Source organism: Antechinus flavipes, chromosome 1, assembly GCF_016432865.1.
Source record: "Antechinus flavipes isolate AdamAnt ecotype Samford, QLD, Australia chromosome 1, AdamAnt_v2, whole genome shotgun sequence".
In the NCBI taxonomy this organism is placed as follows: domain Eukaryota; kingdom Metazoa; phylum Chordata; class Mammalia; order Dasyuromorphia; family Dasyuridae; genus Antechinus; species Antechinus flavipes.
In genome coordinates this window covers 217,235,492-217,247,073 of record NC_067398.1, presented here as the reverse complement: position 1 = coordinate 217,247,073, position 11,582 = coordinate 217,235,492, and the positions used below count along the sequence as shown (strand labels likewise).

At 33.2% G+C, this 11,582-nt stretch overlaps 1 pseudogene; it reads left to right on the top strand.

The window, feature by feature from the left end:
• The first annotated feature begins 740 nt into the window (after window positions 1-740).
• Window positions 741-5,566, top strand: LOC127544891 (heat shock cognate 71 kDa protein-like; annotated as a pseudogene).
• The last annotated feature ends 6,016 nt before the right edge of the window (window positions 5,567-11,582 follow it).

The window sequence follows — 11,582 nt, the reverse complement described above, 5'->3', positions numbered from 1 at the left end:
GGCTATATTGGAGGCAATAAAAGATCTGAACTTTTATCACCTGGCTGTGTTTTGAGGTGATTATTACTTTCAACTGCAACTAAGGCTGCCTCCAAGAAAACCTCCCCAAGAAACCTGCTATCTCTCTCAGAGAAGAAGCATTTTTATATTATTTTAAAGAAAAACAAGAACTTCACATTATAGAATGGATGAAATAAGTTTACTTGGATTTTCTCTTTTTTTCTTTCCTGGATATGGTGGTATTTTTTTTTCTTGTGATGTCTGATAGGGATTGAGCTTATTTAGTTCAATTTAAGATTAGTAAAAGAAGTCATAACAGCATAGGATCTTAGATCTAAGGAACATACTTTAGAAGGCATCTAGGCCCACCCCCTCATTTAATAGATAAGAAACTGGGACCAAATTTATTTTAAAAAATCACTTATGAAAAAATTTTAAAATAAAGAGGCAAATTAGCCAAGGAGACATATATATATAATCTTTAAGATCAGAGGCAGATTTTGTTTTTTTGTCTTTGCAATCTCAGTGTCCTAGCATATAATAGGTTCTTTTAAAGTGTTTAACTGAAGATCCACTGTATGCTACAATTCTCCTGAAAAAAAAAGAGAATGTTTGTCTGGGTGTGGGTGTGGGTGTGTGTCTGACTGTATAGTTAAAGAGTATTGAAACTGAGTATTGAAACAGCATCCTATTTTGTAGACAATCACATCAATGTCATCTGGAGCCATGTTTAACCTTCAATGGCAGGAAGAAATCACCACGAACACATTGTGGAACATATCCAGGAAGCCAGGAGAGAAGTGATGCTCATCTCAGTAGAAAGCAATTCTGCCAGACAGGACATTTTCAGACGATGGATGATAGCAGGATATCAAAGTGAGCTAAAGTGAGGAGACCACAAGCTGAGTGAGCAAAAGAAATACATTGAGGACATACTGAAGGACATCTCCAAGAAATGCCAGAAAATATACAAAGTACACAGGACAACTTAGTAAAAATCAACATAAAATTAATCCTCAGTTGACATGAGGTAAACATACAGCATATGAGGTGATTTTGGTGGTATATATAGACCACAAAGAAGAGCAGAATGGCAAACAGAGAAGTACTTTTTTTTTCCTTCTACTGAACTAGCCACCTTTTTTTAAATTTTTGTTGAAGTTTTTTTTATTTTCAAAACATATACAAAGATAAATTTTTTAACATTGACCCTTGAAAAATCTTGTGTTCTAATTTCCCCCCTTAATCCCCACCCCCTCCCCTAGAAGGCATGTAATCCAATATATGCTAAACATGGTAAATATATATATATATATGTTAAATCCAAAATAAGCATATATCTTTATATAATTATCTTGCTGCACAAGAAAATACAGATCAAAAAGTTTAAAAAATGAGAAAGAAAATAAAATTCAAGCAAATCATAACAAAAAGAGTGAAATGCTATGTTGTAATCCACCCTCAGTTCCCACAGACTCTTTCTCTGTGTGTAGATGGCTCTCATCATCACAAGATCATTGGAACAGGCCAGAATCAAGAGAGGCACTTTAAAAGACACATAGAATCATAGCTGGAAAGCAGGAAGGGACTTTGGAAGCAAACCTTCTAATTTTTAGGATGAAAAATCTGAGTCTCATTATGAAGTGAATCACCTTAAATACAGAAGTATTAAATAGAAAAACTAGGTGAAATCCTCTGATTTCAAATCCATCCTCCAAACCATTCACATGATCATTTAACCTTTTCAGTTAGACCTGCTGATCTGCTGGACTTTTATGAATACCTTACCTGCTACTACTGAAAAATAATGAAATCACTGAGAATAAAGGAAAATCAAAAAAGACATTAATACTCCCTTAGCTCTATTAGTATATAATCACCTAAAAGTAGTTTCAATAGCGTTAATGAGAAAGTAGAAACCAATCCAATCATAGTAATGTGGTTTAGTAAGTAAACAGAAAATATTTAGAGTAAAAAAAATTTCAAACCCACATAAGGAATCTAGTATAGATAACTTTGACAATGGTTAATTTACATAATGATAATGAAGAGCTGATTATATTTTAAATACAGTGTGGGTGAATAACCTATGTTGGTTATGCATGTAGGTGCCTGGGTTTGTCTATATGCAGCTCATGAGAAGGCATGAATAAATTTCTCTTGGAATCTTGCCTATATTTCTGCCTTGGAGGAGAGTTGGAAAAGTCATAAGTTGACTTATCTAATCTCAGAAAGGATACTGTACTAGGATTATATTAATAGAGACTGTGCCAGTGAGAAACAAAGAGAAAAAGGCAGAGACAAATACCAAGAGACAGACAAGGAGAGACAGCTGTCCTGATCTCACCCAAAGGAAAATTGCTCCAAAATTACTATGGAGATGAACTGGAAATTAGGACTGTTTTGAGGAACTAGTTTTCCCAAACATATTTATCTTCCTAAGCCTATTCTTTTTTCTTCCAATTTTTTTTTTCCAAAAGGGTTTTGGACCTTAGTAAGCTTTCTTCAGGAAAGAAAACTGTCTCTCTTTTCCCAAACTCTCCTACCAACTCTACCCCTCACATAGGTTGTATTAAAGAATCACTCTAACAATAAGGAGAGTCCCACCTAACTGGGACAGCTCAAAAAACACCTCAAGATTTTGAAGCATGGGTTACAGTACAACATATAGTTTTGTTGTCTTTCTATAGAGTCAGTGTGCTTTAAGAGATATTTTCTTGGATTTGTAATCTAGAAGGTCAAGTTCAAATCTCATTTTTAGCAGTTACTAGCTATGTAACCAAAAACAAGTCAAGTAATTTAACCTTGTTCACTCTCAGTCAACTTTCTAAGTCTCCGAAAATTTCCACTTTCAGGATGGAAAAAGTTAAGACACTGGAAAAATCATAGCATAACCACATTTATTTACATCATAATAAATAATTTTATATATGTAAAGTACATATGATATAATTTATATAATTACATGTAATATATGATAATAAAGGTAATCCTTTTTCTGACAAAATTAATAAACATATAAAGAAATCTATATACATGTGTGAATAGTGTTTGCAAGTTAAAACACATTTCTTGGATTATTTATAGAGTATTGTTTAGTAAAGAATAATAAAAATAAATAAAAAATACAGAGCTAAGGACCATTTGAATTTTAACTTGGAAAAAAATGATTCAAAGATTTCTCTGCCTAAATCTCTCTATCAAGAAGTATTTCAAGAGTTTAACACAATGCCCTTCTGTTCTTTTCCCTGATAAGAACTTGGGAATTAACTTTCTACTTTTGAAAAGTTCTCATCAGAGTGGCTAATGAATCACTGTACTGGCCTAACTTCTGGAGCAATCTGCTCACATTCTCAAATGTCTTCTGCAAACTAAATGTCAAGTTTCTGAGAGACATTCATCCATCAATGTCTATACTCTCCAGGTTTCATGGTCATTCTGGAGTTAAAGAAAACATTCATTGTAGATACCAGTAATACCTCAGCCCTACAGCAAGACTAGTTCTGTACTACAATGAAATTTTCTCCACAGGGAGGTTGATGGTAGGTACATTTGCCTTTTTGTTTACTTTCTTCATAATAAATGAAAAGGGATTAGAAAATTGCATGACTTTATCTTCCACATGAACATCCTGGCTACAAAAATTCATTATTAAAATGCATTCAAATTATTCTCCATCTATATGATAATTCTTAACATACCAAGTAACTTAGCTTTAATAAGTATTTTGCATTCAGTCACTAAATCAGGACCTAGATGAAACCCAGAAGAGAAAAGGAGAGAGTGTTATCCATCATGTGGATTTCTTCATTTTGACTTAATTATTAGTGATGTACTAATAAATGTTTAACAACCAGCTCCCCAGAGAAAAATATGCACAACAATCTTTTGAGTTTATTGTACATTTTAACATTTTTTCTGTCACATTTTTAAGTCTAGACAATCAACAATAAATCATGCCCTGATTTCATTTGCCAATTTGCAAGTCATATACTTACACAGAAAACCTGCCTATAATGTATCAAACTTATTCATCAGGTGACAATAATGAATTAAAAACTAAAATGCAAGGGGAAAGATATTTCTTAAAAGCATATTTAAAATACTCAAGACAACATCAGGCTTTCTTGCTCCATAGTACTCAATTACAGCCCTGACATCCCAATAACCATGTCAAAGGAGCCCACAACTGGCATAAATCTTGGCACTACATATAACTACATGAGTCTTCCAATATGTGAAAGTGGTGGTCATTGCTAATGACCAAGAAAATAGCACCACCTCAAGCTATATCACCTTCACTAACCCAGTACATTTAATAATGATATTACAAAGAATCAAATCACAATGAACTCCACAATCACAGTCTTTGATGTTAAAATCCAATTGGTCACATGATACAGTCCAAAATTGACCATTCATGGAGGCCAAAAGTTTCTCTCCAGAAAAAGCGTCTTCTATAAATTGCTAAAGCTTACTTTGAGAAGACTGTCACAAAAGCCTACTTCATTGATTCCCAATATCAATGATTTCTGAAGATACAAAAACAATTACTTCTTTCAATTAATCATCAATGAGCCAACTGCTGCTGATATTATTTATGGCTTGGAAAAGAAGGTTGGTGCTGATCTTTAAACTTGGAAAAGGTATTCTCAATATATCTATTCTTACCTTAAAAGGTGGTGTTTTTTTGAAGTCCACAACTACAAGACATCCATTTAGGTAGGAAGTACTTTGACAACTGCCTGATGAACCATTTCATTGCTAAGTTCAAAGGAAAGCACAAAAAGGACTTCAATAAGAACAAGAAACTATCTGCTGTTTGCTTACCCCTTGTGAATATGCGAAAAGCATTCTCTCTTCCAGTACCTATACCTCTAGTATCTCCAGTAATAAGATTGACTTCCTCTATTGAAGATATCGATTTCTATAACTTTATCAACCATGCCCATTTTGAAAAGTTGGATGCTAACCTCTTTTGTGGTATGGTGGAACCTACAGGAACTCAGCAAAAAGGCCTTAAGAGATATTAAGCTAGAGAAATCACAAATTCATGACCAAAATGTTAGATTCTCCCAAATCTAGAAAATTCTGCAGGACTTCTTTTATAGCAAAGAACTCAACAAGAGTATCAATCCTGATGAGACTATTGCTATCTAGTGTGTAGATATCCAGGCTGTCATATTGTCTGGAGTTAAAACTGCTGTTAGATATAACTCCTCTTTCTCTTGATATTGAAACTATTGGTAAAGTTAGGATAGTTCTGATCAAATGCAATACCCTTATCCCCATTGAGCAGATGCAGATTTTTATTACCTACTCAGACAACAAATCTAGTGTGCTTATTCAGGTTTGTGAAAGTGAGAGAGTAACTAGATAAGATCGAGCTAAGAATACCTGCTGTAGCCAAGGGAATTCCTCAGATTGAAGTAACATTTGCTATTGATGAAATTGGCATTTCCAATGTTTGTGTTGTGGATAAGAGCACAAGAATAAAATCACCATTGCCAATGACAAAGGTCATCTAAGTAAAGAAAATACTGAGTGTATGGTTCAAAAGCTGTGAAATACAAATATGAATTTCATATGAATATGAAAAGTAGACAAAGTGTCTACCAAGAATTCTCTGAATTTTAGGTTTCCAACATGAAGACCACAGTAGAGCATGAGAAACTCCAAGGCAAAATTGATGATAAACACAGAAAATCCTTGACAAATGTGATGAAATGATCAACTAGCTGGTTAAAAATCAGACTGCTGAGAAGGAAAAATGTAAGCATCTACAGAAAGAATTGCAACCTCATCATTACTAAGTTATACCAGAGGGAATTGGGCATGCCATGAATCATCACTGGTGGGTTTCCAGGAGGAAGTGCTGCACTATCTGGAGCACTATCTTCTGAATCCACCACTGAAGAGATTGCCTGTGTCAGTGAAGAAGAAAAATCATTTGCTAAAATTTAAGGACACAAATCTGTAGCTAAAGCAGGTAGCAGTTTAAAAGTTTAAATATTTGAGCTACTGTGTAAATCTAGGAAATGTGAATAATTGAATATGTTCAGAGGGAAAAAAAAAGAACAAAACCACTTTTTTCTGTAGTATGAACAAGTAATATGCAATACTTTTCTTGGAGAATAAAATATATTTAAAATTGGCACCATAAAAAAAAACTTATTTAGAAATGTGAAATCATTGAAGTACTTATTGCTTTATGACCAAGAATCTTCTTCAGAATGCACATTCTACTGGTCAGAATGAAATAGTTTGTTTTATCAGGATCTTCTTTTTATTAAAGCCTTTTATTTGCAAAGCATATGTATGGGTAATTTTTCCAACATTGACCCTTGCAACACATTTTGTTCCAAATTTTCCCCTCCTTCTCCCCATCCCCTTCCCTAGCTGATAGGTAGTCCAAGATATGTTAAATATGTTGAAATACATGTTAAATCCAATATATGTATACATATTTATATAGTTACCTTGCTGCACAAGAAAAATCAGATCAAAAATGAAGAAAAAGAAAAACTGAGAAAGAAAACAAAATGCAAGCAAAGAACAACAGAAAGAGTGAGAATGCTATGCTATGGTCCACACTCTGTTCCCATGGTTCTCTCTCTGAGAGTAAATGGTTCTCATCACTGAACAAATGGAACTGGTTTGAATCCTCTCATTGTTGAAGGGAGCCATGTCCATCAGAATTCATCGTTGTATAGTCTTGTTGTTGCCATGTATAATGATTTCCTGATTCTGCTCATTTCACTTAGCATCAGTTCATGTAGGTCTCTCCAAGCCTCTCTGAAATCATCCTGCTGATTGTTTCTTACAGAACAATAGTGTTCCATAGAATTCATGTACTATAATTTGTTCAGTCATTGTCCGATTGATGGGCATCCACTCAGTTTCCAGTTTTGTGCCACAACAAAAAGGGCTGCCACAAACATTTTTGCACATGTGGGTCCTTTTCCCTCCTTTAAGATCTCTTTGGAATATAATCTCAGAAATACTGCTTAATAAAAGCACAGTTTGATAACTTTTTGAGCATAGCCCCAAACTTCTCTCCAGAATGGTTGGAATTGTTCCCAATTCCACCAACAATGTACTAGTGTCCCAATTTTCCCACACCTCCTCCAACATTTGTCATTATCTTTTCCTGTCATCTTTGCTAATCTGACACATGTGTGATGGTGTCTCACAGTTGTTTTAATTTGCATTTCTCTGATCAATAGTGATTTGGAACATCTTTTCATGTGGCTACAAAGAGTTTCAATTTCTTCATCTGAAAATTGTCTGTTCATATCCTTTGACTATTTATCAAGTGGAGAATGGTTTGAACTATTATAAATCTGAGTCAATCCTCTATATAGTTTAGAAATGAGGCCTTTATCAGATCCTTTGGATGTAAAAATGTTTTCCCAGTTTATTGCTTCCCTTATAATCTTGTCTGCATTAGTTTTGTTTGTACAAAAACTTTTTAACTTAATATAATAAAAAATTATCTATTTTGTGATCAATAATAATCTCTTGTTCTTCTTTGATCACAAATTCCTTTCTCCTTCACATATCTGAGAGGTAAACTATCCTATGTTCTTCTAACTTGTTTATAATATATTCTTTATGTCTGGCTCATGAATCCATTTCAACCTTATCTTGGTATATAATGTTAGATGTGGGTCTATGCCTACTTTCTGCCATACTCATTTCCAATTTTCCCAGCAGTTTTTGTCAAATAGTGAATTCTCATGCCAAAAGCTGGGGCCTTAGGGTTTGTCAAATACTAGATTGCTATAGTCATTGATTGTTTTGTACTGTGAACCTAACCTATTCCACTGATCAACTTCTCTATTTCTTAGCCAGTATGAAATGGTTTTGATGACTACTACTTTACAATATAGTTTTAGATGTGGTATAGTTAGGCCACTTTCATTTGCTTTTCTCTTCATTCATTCCTTTGAAATTCTTGATCTTTTGTTCTTCTAGATGAATTGTGTTGTTATTTTTTCTAGATCAGTTAAATAGTTTTTTGGGAGTTTGATTAGTATAGCACTAAATAAATACATTAGTTTAGGGAGTATTGTCATCTTTATTATATTCACTCAACCTATCCAAGAGCACTTGATAGTTTTCCAATTGTTTAAGTCTGACTTTATTATGTGGAAAGGGACTTGTAGTTTTGGTTATATAGTTCCTGACTTTCCCTTGGCAGATAGATTCCCAAATATTTTATACTATTGACAGTTATTTTAAATGGAATTTCTCTTTGTACCTCTTGCTGTTGGATTTCATTAGTATTATATAAGAATGCTGATGATTTATGTGGATTTATTTTGTATCCTGCAACTTTGATGAAGTTGTGGATTGCTTCTACTAGTTTTTTTTAGTTGATTTTCTAGAGTTCTCTAAGTATACCATCATATCATCTGCAAAGAGTGATAATTTGGTTTTCTCATTATCCACTCTAATTCCTTTAATCTCTTTTTCTTCTCTTATTGCCAAAGCTAGCATTTCTAATACAATATTGAATAGTGATGGTGATAATAGGCAACCTTGTTTCACCCCTGATCTTATTTGGAATGGTTCCAGTTTATTCCCATTACATATGATGCTTGCTGATAGTTTTAAATAGGTGCTACTGACTGTTTTAAGAAAAAGTCATTTTATTCCTATACTCTCTAGTGTTTTTTATTAGGAATGGGTGTTGGATTTTTATCAAATGTTTTTTCTGCATCTATTGAAATAATCATATGCTTTTTGTTAATTTGGTTATTGATATGTCAATTATAATAATAGTTTTCCTAATATTGAACCAGCTCTGCATTCCTGGTATAAATTCTACTTGGTCATGGTGTATTATCCTGGGGATGCTTTTCTGTAACTCTTTACTAATATTTTATTTAAGATTTTTGCATCAATTAGGGAGATTAGTCTATAATTTTCTTTCTCTGTTTTCATCCTACCTGGTTTAGGTATCAGTATGACACATGTCTGTGTCATAAAAGGAATTTGGTAGGAATCTTCATTCCCTATTTTTTTCAAATAGTTTATATGGTATTGGAGTTGATTGTTCTTTAAATGTTTGGTAGAATTCACATGTAAATCCATTTGGTCCTGGGGAGTTTTTCTTAAGGAGTTGATTAATAGCTTGTTCTATTTCTTTTTTCCAAAATGGGACTATTTAAGTAATTTATTTCTCTTCTGTAAATCTGGGCAATCTATATTTTTGCAGGTATTCCTCCATTTCACTTAGGTTGTCAAATTTATTGGCAAAGTAACTCCTAATAATTGCTCTAATTTCCTCTTCATTGGTGGGTAGTTCTCCCTTTTCATTTTTGAGACTAACAATTTGATTTTCCTCTTTCCTTTTTCTAATCAAATTAACTAAAGTTTTATCTATTTTGTTGGGGTTTTTTTCATAAAACCAACTCTTGGTTTTATTTATTAATTTAATAGTATTTTTAGCTTCAATTTTATTGATCTCTCCTTTTATTTTAGAATTTCAAGTTAGTATTTCATTGGGGGTTTTTTAATTTGTTCTTTTTCTAGCTTTTTTAGTTGCAAGCCCAATTAATTGATTTTGTTTCTTTATTTTATGCAAGTAAGAATCTAGAGATATAAAATTTCCCCTTATTACCACTTTGGCTGCATCCCACAAATTTGGTATCTTGTCTCATTATTGTCATTCTCTTAGATGAAATTATTGATTGTTTCTATGATTTGCTGTTTCACCCATTCATCTTTAAGATGAGATTATTTAGTTTTCAATTATTTTTTGTTCTATTTTCCCCTGCCTTTTATTGAATGTAATTTTTATTGCATTGTGATCTGAAAAAAAAAAAGTATTTACTATTTCTGTCCTTCTGCATTTGATTTTGAGTTCTTTATGTCCTAATATATGATCAATTTTTGTATAGGTTCCATGAACTTCTGAGAAGAATGTGTATTCCTTTCTGTCTCCATTCAATTTTTTCCAAAGATCTCCCATATCTAGCTTTTTTAGTATTCTAGTTACCTTTTAAACTTCTTTCTTATTTATTTGGTAGTTTGATTTATCCAGTTCTGAGACAGCAAGTTTGAGATTTCTCACTATTATAGTTTTGCTGTCTATTTCTTCTTGCAACTCTCTTGACTTCTCCTTTAGGAATTTAGATGCTACACTACTTGATGCATATATGTTTAATATTGATATTGCTTCATTATCTATGGTACATGTGAAGTCTGGGCAAGCTTCCTGGGGAGCCTTGGGGTCAGCCAGAGTCAAGATAAGTAAAAGTCCTTGGTCTTTAGGGGAAGAAGTGAAAGAAGCAGGCAAGCTGCCATGAGGCTTGCCAATGATGTATCCTGGATTCTAAAGTCCAAAGTCACAAACTTCTCTCCTCCTTGTCCTTTCACAAAATGACTCTGGCCTCTGTCCCTCCATCCTCTAATCCTTGCTTACTTTTTATCTTAACACCAAACATTCATCCAGCATCAACTGTGAGAAGAGCCATTTATCCAAACATATGCTAATAGAGTCATTGTCTCATATCAAATAGGTAATTATCTTTAAGTGCTTGGCTGTCTGATTCAAGCACACCTATTCAAAGTTTCAGCCCTCTACAGGTACCCTTTAGCAAGATATAGTTTTTTTTTTCCCTTATCTCTTTTAATTAGATCATTTATTGCTTTTGCTTGATCTGAGATCAGGATGGTTACCTTTGCTTCTTTTTTACTTCACCTGAAGCATAATAGATTCTGCTCCAGACTTTTACCTTTACTCTGTATGTATCACTCTGCTTTAAATGTGTCTCTTGTAAACAACATATTGTAGGATTCTGGCTTTTAATCCAGTTTGCTATCCACTTATGTTTTATAGGAGAGTTCACCCCATTCACATTTACAGTTAAAATTACTAATTCTGTATTGACCCCAGATTATTCTTTTCTCTTTCCTTTTCCCCTTTCCCTCCTCCCCAGTATTTTACTTGGGAATCCTCCCTCAAGCAGTCCTCCCCTTTTAGAGACCTTCACCCTTTATTATATCTTTCCTCTACTATTTCTCTTTTCCCTTCCATTTAGCCTATCCCTTCTTTTGTCCCCTTTTCCCTCCCACTTTTCTATAAGGTGTTACCAGCACTGATCAACTCTGACTTAGAGATGGAGCAAAATAACTAACTAAAGGAAAGCTATGCTTCTGAGGAAGACTGAAGAGTGTAGGTGCATAAGAGGAGCTCCACCTATGCAAAGACTGGAGCCAGCTCTGATGAAATAACAAGTTTCCCTATAAAAAGCAATCAGTAGCTAAGGTTTCTTTCTTTTTAAAAAATATTTCATCAGTGTTGAGAATTTAATTTAATTTTAATTGTTTCTTCTTGCATCTTTTTTAAAGCACAATTTCATGCATTATTATTGCATGCATTGAAAGTGTAACTGTACTTGAAATTTTTTTTATTTTAAAATTTATACATTTATATTGTTATTTCATTTTTCTTTAACCCTTTTTGGTTAAATCTAAATTTACTCAACCTTTTATTATTTTGGGAAAGAACTATTCTTTATAGAATTTTTAAATTTCTCATTTGTGTTATTGAATTTTTAAATCTTGATATG